Source organism: Arachis stenosperma, chromosome 8 (genome assembly GCF_014773155.1).
Source record: "Arachis stenosperma cultivar V10309 chromosome 8, arast.V10309.gnm1.PFL2, whole genome shotgun sequence".
NCBI lineage: Eukaryota > Viridiplantae > Streptophyta > Magnoliopsida > Fabales > Fabaceae > Arachis > Arachis stenosperma.
This window is the reverse complement of record NC_080384.1, coordinates 44,397,604-44,412,546: the sequence shown is the minus strand read 5'-3', so window position 1 is coordinate 44,412,546 and position 14,943 is coordinate 44,397,604.

Genomic DNA, 14,943 nt, shown 5'->3' with positions numbered 1-14,943 from the left:
TTTTTAAAGAGCAATACAGATAATAAGCATAATTTGAATTCATAAGATTAAAATTAGTTGTCATGATTAAAGTTAACTTTTATGTCGCGTATAAAGGTGATTTTAATTATTTTAAATTTGTTTAATTTTATTCTGAAAGGGAGAATATTTTAAAAATAATATTCTTTTATTATATTTTTTTCATTGATTTTTTTCAAAGTTTGAATATCGTCCATTAATTTGCGACATTTTTAAATTTTTTTTTAATTTATTATGATAAATTAACAATATAATGAGTATTTTGTCCATTAAGATTGCAGAAATATTTTTTAAAAAATAGTTTATTTGTTATACTCTAATTTATCTTTATTTTTTGTGTTTATATTTTAACACTTCACATTAGAAATTTATTACATATTTAATATTATTAAATTAATATATTTTTTAATAATAAATAATGTTACGTGTTTCATGATTATTATTAGTATTGGCTGATATAGTAGCATTTTTTTATAATTGATATTTAAGATAGTTATTCAATAAAAATTGATTCAGTAACTCATATAAATATGTAAAGCGTTATTTATGTTTTTAATTTTAGAATTTGAAAATTATTTATCCAATCACTGCTTGTAATATTTAATATAGTATTTAGATTTTTTTATAAAATTATGACCCATTTTACCGTGATCAAATTTTGGCATTTGTTAAATTTTTAAATGGAAAATAATTTTATAATAAGAAGGATTAATTTTTATTTATGCCATGTATTTAAATACATGAGATGAAATATCAATATTCTTGTATTCTTCTTCTATAATAAGAAGGATTAATATCAATATATAAAATTATGTTTGTATTTAAGTTAGAATTCTCCTGGTTTTATTTTAAAATTTTAAAAAATATATATTATTACCAAAATTTTAAAATATGAAAATATATAAATTAAAATAAAAACTAAAAAAATTAAATTAAAATATATTAAAAATCATTATGTTACATTAATTTAATACAATATATAAATATTATTTTGATAATAAATTATGTTTGATAACTTTTATAATTATCTTATAACGTAGTATTTTGTGTTTAAAATGACTTCATTATTTTTTTAATATGAGAATGCAAATGCATATTTTTTTTTTTAATATTTTCCCAAGCATCTACATTAATTTGAAACATAAATATTTTTTTTGTAATAAATTTAGAATAAAAGTTTTAGTTAAAGAGTACTCAATACTTCTTTTAATAATTTATAGCATAAAATTTATTTCATTTTATAGTTATTACTTTGTAAAATATATTTAATCACTCAAATTTAAAAATACACATGGCAAAAAATAAGCGATATGTTAATTTTTTCTCTTTATTCTATTTGTTATTATTAGTTTTATGAATACATTGTTTATTTTAATTTTTTATTATACTATATGATAAGATAAATATTAAAAAATTATTATTTTGTCCACTAAATTTATTTTATGAAATAAATTATATAAGGATATACGAAGTCTAAACAAATTGGACACCAAATTCTAGTAATTTTTTGTATTTTTTATTAAGGAATGCTCTGTTATATATGTAATTTTTTTTAAGTTAAATAATAAGCATAAAAAATATATAAATAGTGTATATTAATATAATTAATTTTGTTATAGAATACCAACCAATTATGTTACTATGACGTCTATTATTTGGACCAACTCCATTATCATGCACTTTCAATTCTAGATTTTTCAAAGAGTAGAATATAGATATTAAACAAAAATTGAATTTATAGCCGAAAAAATTAAATTATCATAATACATATTAAGTTTTATGTTACCGGAAACAAAATGATGATGATGATGATGGGTGGCTCTTACCATTTGTCTAATTGTAGTTAATTATGTACTTGACAATGGATTTCGAATAGGAATTATATTAGTTGATATAATATGATTGCTGATTCGTTGAATTTTCCAATTATATTTGTCAGAACATAAGATTACAAGAGCACGATTGAAAGTGAAACAGATATTTAACTCTCTTGAATAAAGTACGATTGAAGGCGCAGAAGTTTTTGTTATTGAAAGTGAATCGGTATTTAAATTGAGTACGTATTAATAGTTTTTTATTGAAAGTGAATCAACTTTAAATTCTGTCGTGGGTTGAAAGTAAATCAGTTTTAAATCTGTCGTAGGTTAAAGCCAGTTTTTGAAAAAAATAAAATAAAATAAAGAATTGAGTACGTAGTAGCAGTTTTTTCTATTGAAATCTGTTTTGAAGTCCTGTCATATGATAAAGCCAATTTTTAATAAAAAAAAAACAGGGATAAAATAAGAAGAAAAAATTGGATACCACAATTTCATATCCCATTATACATTGGTATAGATAATATTTTTTTTAATAATTATTTATTAATAAATGTTGCAGTAACGATTCTATTTATTATATTTCAATTAGACTCAATGAATTTACCAAAATTCAAACTTATTATCTTGAACTTTTTTCTTGATCATATGGTTAGAATCATTTAACAGAAGATCTTCAGACCATAAAATTTTTAAAGTAAAAGAAAAATACAATAAAACATATTAAAAAACCTTAAAAAAAAATAATTTTTAAAATAGATATATATAAGAAAAATAATAAATTACAACTTACTTGGCATATCACATAGAAAAATAAAGAGAACAAAATAATCATGAAGTTGAAATAACAAAATATATAACACAGTTCTTATCTTAACACATTTAAATGTTATATGTCAATCTAAAATTAATAAAAAATAATATTATCCAATGTAAAATAGATTAAAAATAGAAAGAGATTAACAAAATCAATTAATAAAGTTCTTATCTTAAGTTGCCAGATTATTTAAAAAATCAATTAACAAAGTTCGTATTTACTATATTTATTGTATCTTACTATATTTTTATATTTATTGTGTTATATGTCAATCTAATAATTAATAAAAAATAATATTTTTAATATAGAACATATTAAAAATAAAGAAAAAAATTAACAAAATATACGTAAAAATTTTTTTACCATTGGTAAATATAAATTTTTTACATCTTTTATATGCCAATCATGACAGATGAATAATATTAAATTAATTATCTTTTTGCAATAACTTAAAAAATTAGTAAATGTCAATTTTAGTACTCTTTATAAATAAATGTCAAATTTAATACTCTACATAATTAATAGTTCAGATAGTTTAGGAAATTATAACTAGACTTTAATATACGTATCAATTAATAAACATAAACTTTGATAATACGTATCAAACAATGTAAAAAATATTAATAAATTTTAATAAAGATAGAATATGTTATAGATAAATTTTAATACTATAGAATATATTTGAGTAGTAGTGCTCGATCTATATTATACAAAAAAATACAAACTTTAGATGTAAAAATGGATAAGATAAAGAGTACTTGTCCTTTGAATTTTTTTTTAAGAATTAAAATTAGTACTCAAAAAAAATAAACCGTAAATATAAAATCAATCACTTGTATTATCATAACGTCTATTATTATTTTTCAAAAGGTACCTGTATTTGGAATGGAATTGGCATAGAAATTGTATCAACTTTCTTGTTAAATTCTCTCACGATGATTTGCAGGTGTCCCTTTCTTAGTAATGCATGTCAGAACCAAAAGATAGCAAGATACAGAAAAAGATCGACAACAGTGAGAAATATTTGCAAGTGGAGCAATTATTTAATTTTCTCACGATTACATTAATATATATTCATATTTTAAAATTTTGGTAATAATATATATTTTTAAAATTTTAAAATAAAACCAGGAGAATTCTAACTTAAATACAAACATAATTTTATATATTGATATTAATCCTTCTTATTATAGAAGAAGAATACAAGAATATTGATATTTCATCTCATGTATTTAAATACATGGCATAAATAAAAATTAATCCTTCTTATTATAAATTATTTTCCATTTAAAAATTTAACAAATGCCAAAATTTGATCACGGTAAAATGGGTCATAATTTTATAAAAAATCTAAATACTATATTAAATATTACAAGCAGTGATTGGAAATAATTTTCAAATTCTAAAATTAAAAACATAAATAACGCTTTACATATTTATATGAGTTACTCAATTTTATGAATAACTATCTTAAATATCAATTATAAAAAATGCTACTATATCAGCCAATACTAATAATAATCATGAAACACGTAACATTATTTATTATTAAAAAATATTAATTTAATAATATTAAATATGTAATAAATTTCTAATGTGAAATGTTAAAATATAAACACAAAAATAAAGATAAATTAGAGTATAACAAATAAACTATTTTTTAAAAATATTTCTGCAATCTTAATGGACAAAATACTCATTATTGTTAATTTATCATAATAAATTAAAAAAAAATTAAAAATGTCGCAAATTAATGGACGATATTCAAACTTTGAAAAAAATCAATGAAAAAAATATAATAAAAGAATATTATTTTTAAAATATTCTCCCTTTCAGAATAAATTAAACAAATTTAAAATAATTAAAATCACCTTTATACGCGACATAAAAGTTAACTTTAATCATGACAACTAATTTTAATCTTATGAATTCAAATTATGTTATCTGTATTGCTCTTTAAAATATAGGTCTGGAATCACATTATATGAAGTTGTTCAAGTAAAAGATGTGGTGATGTCCTAACTGGTTAGTACCCTATATATTCAAAACAATAATAACGTCGTTTTAAGTCATTTTGCCTATACATTAAATCTTAATATAGAAGATTAACAAAATTAATTAACTTAATTTACGCGATTTGATTTGATTTCTGAGAACTAATTTTTAATTCTTTTAAGATAATCTACAACATATTAAGTTTGTATTTTTTTTTGTATTAGTGTAGGTCGAGACATACACCACTGCTACTAATTCAATGCCTCAATCAATCTCTTATAATGAACCAGTTACAAACAATATTAAAAGTCATGCAAATATAAAGTTAATACTCACTTACTCTACTTATATTTTTAATAGTTTATCTTCATCGCATAATATCATTTAAAATATTTTTGTATTGAATAAATTAAGCCTAATGTTAAACAAAATTATGAATTCTATAATAAAAAAATAAAACAAATAATTAACAAATACTATAAATTTTAAATAGGCAATACATTCATAAGACTAATAATAACAATAACTTTGTAATAAAATTTTGGTAACAACATATATCTTTTAAAATTAAATAGTAAAATTAGAAAAGATCTACCTTAAACACAAAATAACAACTATTGTAAAATAGTACAAAAATATGTCTTATTTTATCTCATGTATTTATTAATGTATTGTATAAATTATATGGATCTTTTTTATTATATAATCTTTACCCAATTAAAAATTTAATAGTAAAATTTGGTCATGGCAAAATGTGTTCTAATTTTTTAAAAAATATCAAAATACTATATTAAATTTATAAGTCAATAGGTAACTAAACTAAAAATTCTCAAATTAAAAATATAGATAACATTGTATATATTTTTATGAGTAACCGGATAAATTTTTATTGAATAACTAATTTAAGTAAAAATTAAAAAAATGCTACTACAAATATTATTTAATGGCAATAACCGTAATATACATAACATAATTTAGTGATGAAAAATAAATTTTAATTAAATTACAGTAACTAAATAATAAGTCCTTAATGATAAAAAAAATTATCAAATTAAAATTTAATAATGTATGGAATATAACATAAACACCAAAAAAAAAAACAAAATAAAGCACAATGAATAAACTAATTTTTAAAATTATTTTCGCAATTTTAGCGGATAAAAACTTCATCATAACGTTATTTTGTCATAATAAATTTAAAAAATTAAATTAAAAATATTATAAATTAATAGACGACATTCAAAACTTTTAAAGAAATACAATAGAAGCATTATCATTTTGAAAATACTTTTTGTATATTTTAGAATAGTTGAGAATAAAAATTTACTCTATCGAATATTTCACCTCATATATTACTTAGAACTTTAAACTATGACGATTTTATATTACCTCTTTATTGTGTGGTTTTATAATTTAACATTTTAAAGTGTTTTATAGTAATTCTAATTTCAACAAAATATGATATAAATAAGATCACGCTAATATTAAAATAAAAAAATATTTATTTAATAAATTTAAAAAATAAATAATATATTAATAAAAAAATTAAATTAATTTCTTAAAACCAATAGAAAAGCAGCTGAACAGGCACGTTAGTGCCTGTTGAGCCGCTAGTAAATATTATTTTGATAATAAAATTATTATGTTTGATAACTTTTTATAATTATCTTATAACGTAGTATTTTTGTGTTTAAAATGACTTCATTTATTTTTTTAATATGAGAATGCAAATGCATATTTTTTTATTTTTAATATTTTATCCCAAGCATCTACATTAATTTGAAACATAAATATTTTTTTTGTAATAAATTTAGAATAAAAGTTTTAGTTAAAGAGTACTCAATACTTCTTTTAATAATTTATAGCAATAAATTTATTTTCATTTTATAGTTATTACTTTGTAAAATATATTTAATCACTCAAATTTAAAATTACACATGGCAAAAAATAAGCGATATGTTAATTTTTTTCTCTTTATTCTATTTGTTATTATTAGTTTTATGAATACATTGTTTATTTTAATTTTTTAATTATTTATATACTATATGATAAAGATAAATATTAAAAAAATTATTATTTTGTCCACTAAATTTATTTTATGAAATAAATTATATAAGGATATACGAAGTCTAAACAAAATTGGACACCAAATTCTAGTAATTTTTTGTATTTTTTATTAAGGAATGCTCTGTTATATATGTAATTTTTTTTAAGTTAAATAATAAGCATCAGAAATATATAAATAGTGTATATTAATATAATTAATTTTGTTATAGAATACCAACCAATTATGTTACTATGACGTCTATTATTTGGACCAACTCCATTATCATGCACTTTCAATTCTAGATTTTTCAAAGAGTAGAATATAGATATTAAGCAAAAATTGAATTTATAGCCGAAAAAATTAAATTATCATAATACATATTAAGTTTTATGTTACCTAAAACAAAATGATGATGATGATGATGATGGGTGGCTCTTACCATTTGTCTAATTGTAGTTAATTATGTACTTGACAATGGATTTCGAATAGGAATTATATTAGTTGATATAATATGATTGCTGATTCGTTGAATTTTCCAATTATATTTGTCAGAACATAAGGTTACAAGAGCACGATTGAAAGTGAAACAGATATTTAACTCTTTTGAGTAAAGTACGATTGAAGGCGCAGAAGTTTTTGTTATTGAAAGTGAATCGGTATTTAAATTGAGTACGTATTAATAGTTTTTTATTGAAAGTGAATCAACTTTAAATTCTGTCGTGGGTTGAAAGTGAATCAGTTTTAAATCTGTCGTAGGTTAAAGCCAGTTTTTGAAAAAAATAAAATAAAATAAAAAATTGAGTACGTAGTAGCAGTTTTTTCTATTGAAATCTGTTTTGAAGTCCTGTCATATGATAAAGCCCATTTTTAATAAAAAAAACAGGGATAAAATAAGAAGAAAAAATTGGATACCACAATTTCATATCCCATTATACATTGGTATAGATAATATTTTTTTTAATAATTATTTATTAATAAATGTTGCAGTAACGATTCTATTTATTATATTTCAATTAGACTCAATGAATTTACCAAAATTCAAACTTATTATCTTGAAATTTTTTCTTGATCATATGGTTAGAATCATTTAACAGAAGATCTTCAGACCATAAAATTTTTAAAGTAAAAGAAAAATACAATAAAACATATTAAAAAACCTAAAAAAAAATAATTTTTAAAATAGAATATATATATAAGAAAAATAATAAATTACAACTTACTTGGCATATCACATAGAAAAATAAAGAGAACAAAATAATCATGAAAGTTGAAATAACAAAAAATATATAACACAGTTCTTATCTTAACACATTTAAATGTTATATGTCAATCTAATAATTAATAAAAAATAATATTATCCAATGTAAAATAGATTAAAAATAAGAAAGAGATTAACAAAATCAATTAATAAAGTTCTTATCTTAAGTTGCCAGATTATTTAAAAAATCAATTAACAAAGTTCGTATGTTACTATATTTATTGTATCTTACTATATTTATTATATTTATTGTGTTATATGTCAATCTAATAATTAATAAAAAATAATATTTTTTAATATAGAACATATTAAAAATAAAGAAAAAAATTAACAAAATATACGTAAAAATTTTTTATTTTACCATTGGTAAATATAAATTTTTTTACATCTTTTATATGCCAATCATATGACAGATGAATAATATTAAATTAATTAATCTTTTTGCAATAACTTAAAAAATTAGTAAATGTCAATTTTAGTACTCTTTATAAATAAATGTCAAATTTAATACTCTACATAATTAATAGTTCAGATAGTTTAGGAAATTATAAACATAGACTTTAATAATACGTATCAATTAATAAACATAAACTTTGATAATACGTATCAAACAATGTAAAAAAAATATTAATAAATTTTAATAAAGATAGAATATGTTTATAGATAAATTTTAATACTATAGAATATATTTGAGTAGTAGTGCTCGATCTATAATTATACAAAAAAAATACAAACTTTAGATGTAAAAATGGATAAGATAAAGAGTACTTGTCCTTTGAATTTTTTTTTAAGAATTAAAAATTAGTACTCAAAAATAAAATAAACCGTAAATATAAAATACCAATTACTTGTATTATCATAACGTCTATTATTATTTTTTCAAAAGGTACCTGTATTTGGCAATGGAATTGGCATAGAAATTGTATCAACTTTCTTGTTAAATTCTCTCACGATGATTTGCAGGTGTCCCTTTCTTAATAAATGCATGTCAGAACCAAAAGATAGCAAGATACAGAAAAAAGGATCGACAACAGTGAGAAATATTTGCAAGTGGAGCAGTTATTTAATTTCCTCACGATTACAGCAATTATTTAATGGGTTAATGACTTTTTTTTTAATTATAAACAAAAATGTATTATTACTATTTTGTCCATAAATTTTATTTGTAAAATGAATTATTCGAGGACAAATAATGTCTATAAAAATTGGACACCAAACTCTGGTATTGACTTTATATATTGGTATAGATACAGTCAACCAGCAGTTAGCTGTATTATAACAAAGTCCACCTCGGAATTGCAAATTTTAGAAAACCACCGACCATTGACAGGTTTAAAATTCTTACTTAATAGGTGTTGTAAGAGAACGTGTTAAAGACCTGAGAGTATTAATTGAGAACGTTTTTATTTAAAAAAATAATTAGACATTATTAAATTAATAAAAAAAATTTTGTATTTTTTAACATATTTAATAAATTTTTAGTAATAAAAATAAAAATATTAAAAAATAATTTTTTTATAAAAAATTACAATTTTTATTTTTTTTTTAAATATTTTTTTCTTAATAAATAAATAAAAAATCTTTTTACATGAGATACACTACTAAAAACTTTGTTACAAACGGATATTTTCAATAGATTTTATTTTACGAAAATATAGACAAAATTTGCGAAAATTTTTTTGTCGAAAACAAAAAAATAAATTAACATAAATTACAGACGGAAAAGAGAATTTGTCGTCAAAAAAATTAATTTTTTTTGTAAAAAATGATTATCGACGAAAAATTTGTCTGTAATTAAATGGACAAAAATACTACATTTTATTAAATTATTACAGACAGATTTCTTAAAAATTCTGTCAAAAATATTGAGTTAAACCTAACTCAGATCCTACCTGTCGAGCTCCATTCACACTCCACACAAGTGAAGAGCTTCTTCCTCTCTCCGTCCACGCTCTCTCCATCGCACGAGCTTCTTTCACCGCTGCCGTCGCCGCTCGCGTTGCACGATCTCATCACTAATCTCAGGACTATCATTTGCTGGTCATCTTCATCCACTGGTTCAGGAATCGCTACAGTCGTCCTAATTCAAATTGGTCTGATTTCTCATCGCTTTCAATTTTTTAATTCTTCTCATTTGAAATTTTTTATGTTTGCTCTTTTGTGAATTTTTTAACAATGCAGCTTTTGCGGCTCCAATCTGCTATGCAGGAAGAATTTTCTCATTCTCTATAGGGAATAACACGTACACATAATAGGTCACTTCATCTCTTCTTCGGTTTCTATCTTTCAATTTTTCGCTAATTTAAATTTTCTAATTAGTTAATACTAGATTAAAATCATCAATTTCAGCTTTCTACTGTCAATTTAATTCAGTTAATTCTAGTTTGAGTAATAATTTTTTTCATTAGTTTATTGCCATTTTCATTTTCAGTATCTGATCTATTTGTGTGAGAAATGAATGTGGTGGATAATTTTTTAATTTTATTTTAATATTATTGAATATTAGAAAAATCATTTGTAAGTGTATAGTAGTATCAAGAGAGTTCTTGGTCATGCAGGGTGAACCTTAATTTGCTTACTGTTGCTTAGGTAATTTGGGATCAAAGTGTTGATTCCTTCAAAGGAATTTGCCAAAGAGCATTACCATGATCTTAGTGAAAAACCTTTCTTCAATGAGCTCTGTGACTTCCTAAATTTTGTTATTATTACAATGGTTACAACTTATAACTGACTCTTCCTCTTTCTTATCTTTAGAATCAAACACAAAACACAAAATAATATATTATTAATTTTAGACTAGTTTGATTTTCCCTTGAATTCATAAAACAGGTTTGGAAAGGAGAAAGAGTCATAACTTATGGCCGAAAACTAATTGGAGCCACTGATCCGCAGAAATCTGCACCTGAAATTATTGGAGATGATATGGCTGTTAATGTTGGAAGATATTATTTTTAACAAACACATTCTGATTTATTACAATTACACTAATATATACGGACTAATATACATTAATCTATATTTTTATTACTAATATTATTATAGAACATTAATAAGTAGAGAAGAATGAGGAGAAAAAAAGATGGCGGCACATGGAATCCTTCCTATTATTAGGTGATATATTGGAGTGCATGAACTGAGTATCTTTAATTCTCCTTTATGATGAGATGTTAAACTGTTAACAGGTCCCCGACTTCTTAAACTGTTAACTATGTAGAACACAAGATGTAGTTTCATCAAGCTAAAGCTGATAGGGATATGTTTGGTTGGCAGAGAGGTGGTGTGCTTATTCAGAAATGGGGAAGATCGTCGGCTGCATCAACTGCTGTCTCAATCGTTGATGCCATACGATCTTTAATCACTCCTACTCGTTTAATGACCTCCTTGTTCCTCCATGATGCATAAAATTATATGCAGGAATTTGCAGTTAAAATGAAATTTTCTCTCTTTCAATACCAGTTAAAATGAAATTATAGTGCAATAGTAAGTGTAAAGAGAAAACTGCTGATGAAAAAGTGAACATATGGTGTTATTGGTAAAATTATGAACAGCTATGGTGTCCTTGTATTGAGCAATTTCTTGGTTACGATATCCAAACATAAAATTATTTTTATTTTTCTATAAGATTTTTTGAAAAAAGATAACTTAAAAAAATCTCTTTTGAAAAGTTCACCCAAACAAATCCTTATTAAAAGTATAAAATTTAAAACTTTCTGTAAAGTAATTTTTTGTTTATTTATAATAGTTTTATATTTGACAGATCAAAAATTAATTTTTACAGATCTAAATTTTATTTAAAAATTGAATAAAATATTATTTTTGTCCCTAATGTTTGGAGTAAGTTTTAAAATTATCTCTAACGTTAAAATCGTCCTATTTAAATTCCTAACATTTTAAAATTGTCTCAATGTTGTTTTGTCGTTAGGACTCTGTTAACAAAATTGACGGCGAGACAAAATTGAGACAATTTTAAAACGTTAGAAACTCAAATAGGACGAAAATATTGGGGACAAAAACAATACATTATTACTCTTAGAAGAATTACCAAATCAAGCAAAATGAAAAGTAAATTTTAACGGAATGAATTGCATTACGAATTCAAAATTTTTATTTATCATAGAATATTTCTAGAATGTTAGTAGATAAACTTCCCGAAAAAAATGAGTATAATACATATATAATAAAGTATAAATGATACATTTTTGCCTCTAATGTATCAAACTTTTTTAATGTTTAATTTAAATAAAGTTTATTTTTAACTTAAAAATAAATTTTGATTTTATTCTTCAATAATATCATTTTTTTACGGTATGTAGTTATTCAATTATTTTTTAATCACATCTAAATAAATTATTCTTTATCACATTATTTTCATTCAAAATATTTTTTTTATTTTTACTCTTAATAATTTTTACTCATCATGAAATATTTGTAAAATGATTAATATATAAACTTGCAGAAAAGAAAAAAAGAGCATAGTACATATACAATAAAGTATAAATATACATTGTTGTTTCCAATGTATCAAAATTCTTTAATGTTTAATTTAGTTAAATTTTATTTTTAATTTTTAAATGAATTATTTGAATTTTTTTAATTTGATCTTTTAATAGCATCAAATTGTTACGATAGATAATTATTCAATTTTTTTAATTGCATCTAAGTAAATTATTTATGATCATATTATTTTCATTCTAAATAAATTTATTTTTTTTAATTTTATTTTTAATCACATTATTTTCATTTTTAGTAAATTTATTTTTTATTAATAGCAAAATTGAAATGATTGAAAAAAATAAATTTATTAAAAAATTAAAAATAAAATTTAATTAAATTAAACATTAAAGAAGTTCGGTATATTAAAGATAAAAAGATATAATTTATACTTTATTATATATTTACATGTTTTTTTCCCAAAAATATATATATTAGTCATTCTATAAGTATGAATAAAAATCGAAAATTCATAATATAATTCATTTTGTTAAAATTCATTATCATTTTACTTGATTTAATAATTCTTTTAAAAATAATATATCGTTTTTGTTCTCAACGTTGTCTTATTTAAATTTATAATATTTTAAATAAAATCGTTTTGATTTTTTTCCATCATCAATTCTATTAACGCATCAATAATGATAGGACAACATTAAAATAATTTTAAAATAAGATGATTTAAAAATTAAGAATAATTTTAAGATTTACTTTAATATTGAGAACAAAAATAATATTTTAAATTTATTGTTGGCCATTGAATTATTTTATCCGTATCTGCTAGTTAGTGGTTAAGTAATTTTTAAGATTTATAACTAAACAAATCAGGTTCAATTTTCCTAACAATCAAGAGTGGTTAAAATAGTTTCTCCAAATATCCAATTCTGATTAAATATTATTGTTTTTTTTTAGCAACTATTTTGGTTGAGGACGTAACATGTGCTTTAGATGTTAATGATATGAGAAGTATAGCATAGTTGTCATCACAATCGAATCGGTGATTAAACCGTTTAATTTATTGATTTATTAGTTTATTGGTTCAACCGATAAATTACTAGTTGAATCGATAGAACTGGTCGTAAGTAAATAAAAAATTGAGTAAAATGACAATTAGGTCCTTAAAAGTTTTGACTTCAGATTAATTAGTCCTTAAAAAATAATAAAGTACTAATTTGGTCCTTTAAGACAGTAAACGATAAATACATTATGTTCCTCCATTAGTTTATCATATAAAATTTAGTGGTGATACTTATATGTCCCTATTAACTAGTCCTAAGTCGAAATCTTCGAAAACCTACTAACTCAATACTCTAAAAAATTTAAAATAAATAGCTTTACTAACATTTTAATATGTAAATGTAAATATTAAAATATTTAATATTTATTTTAATAATTGCATAAATCCTAAAGAATTACAAAAATTGAATATAAAACTAAAATTAAATTAAATAAATATAAAATAATTCAGTTGCGTATGTATATAATATATATAATAATTAGCACTTAGATTAACAAAAAAACACATCAGCATAGTGGCATTTCTTATTGGAGCTCAGCAAGGAGCCAGCCGGTCCAATTCAATTTTTACATTTATGAGTATAAGTATTATTTAATAGTTATTAATATATATTTATATTTTTAACATATATATATATAAATCAGGAACTAGGGTTACCTGACCTTTTATTTGCTGGAGGAGTTCCCTCTTCAGAAAATTTCTACTCCTCCAGACAATTCCTCTGATATAATAAAAATAAATATGTATTTCAATGTTCTGATATTTTAAAATAGGTTACAAAATTGTGACGTTTTACAATTTTTGTTGAATAGAAAATGACATACTTTGAGGACTTTGCTAAACACTACAAATGTCGTGTTCTATAATAAAGAGAGTAGTGTTTCAATAATTAAAAGGCGGATATTTCCATAAAGACGGATAAGATGTCTTTTTTTTTTTCCAAGACGTTTATGTATCATGTTATTATAAGATGTATTACTAAATCAGCTATTTTTTAAATTCTTAATAAATCAAAATAAAATTAATTTTTTATAACAATAACAATAAATTCAGTTGTTATCAAATCCGGTCGAATCAACCAATTTACATGACTCACTGGATCATATTTTTTTTTTTTGGTTTTTTTCACTTCCACAAACGACATCGTTTGGCATCCCTAAACTCTCACACTCCTGTCTCAACGTCACTAGACTGAACCTCGAGCTCTCTCATTCCTGTCAGTGCTGTCTCACCCAAACTCTCTCCTTCGCTCGACTCCGGTCTCTCTCACTGTCTTCGGTGTCGCTATCAAGTTCATCGTCGTTCTCTCAGATTGGGCTCTCTCATTGCCTTGCGCGCCTTTTCTGCCCTCGTCGTCACCGACGGAAGAAGCATCAGGTCCTGATGCTTCCTCCTCGCCGTCAGCAACTCTTGTCGTCAGCTTCCTCCCCACCATTAGCTTCTTTCACGCAACCAAAAACTGGTCCTAATTTGGCGAGCTTCAAC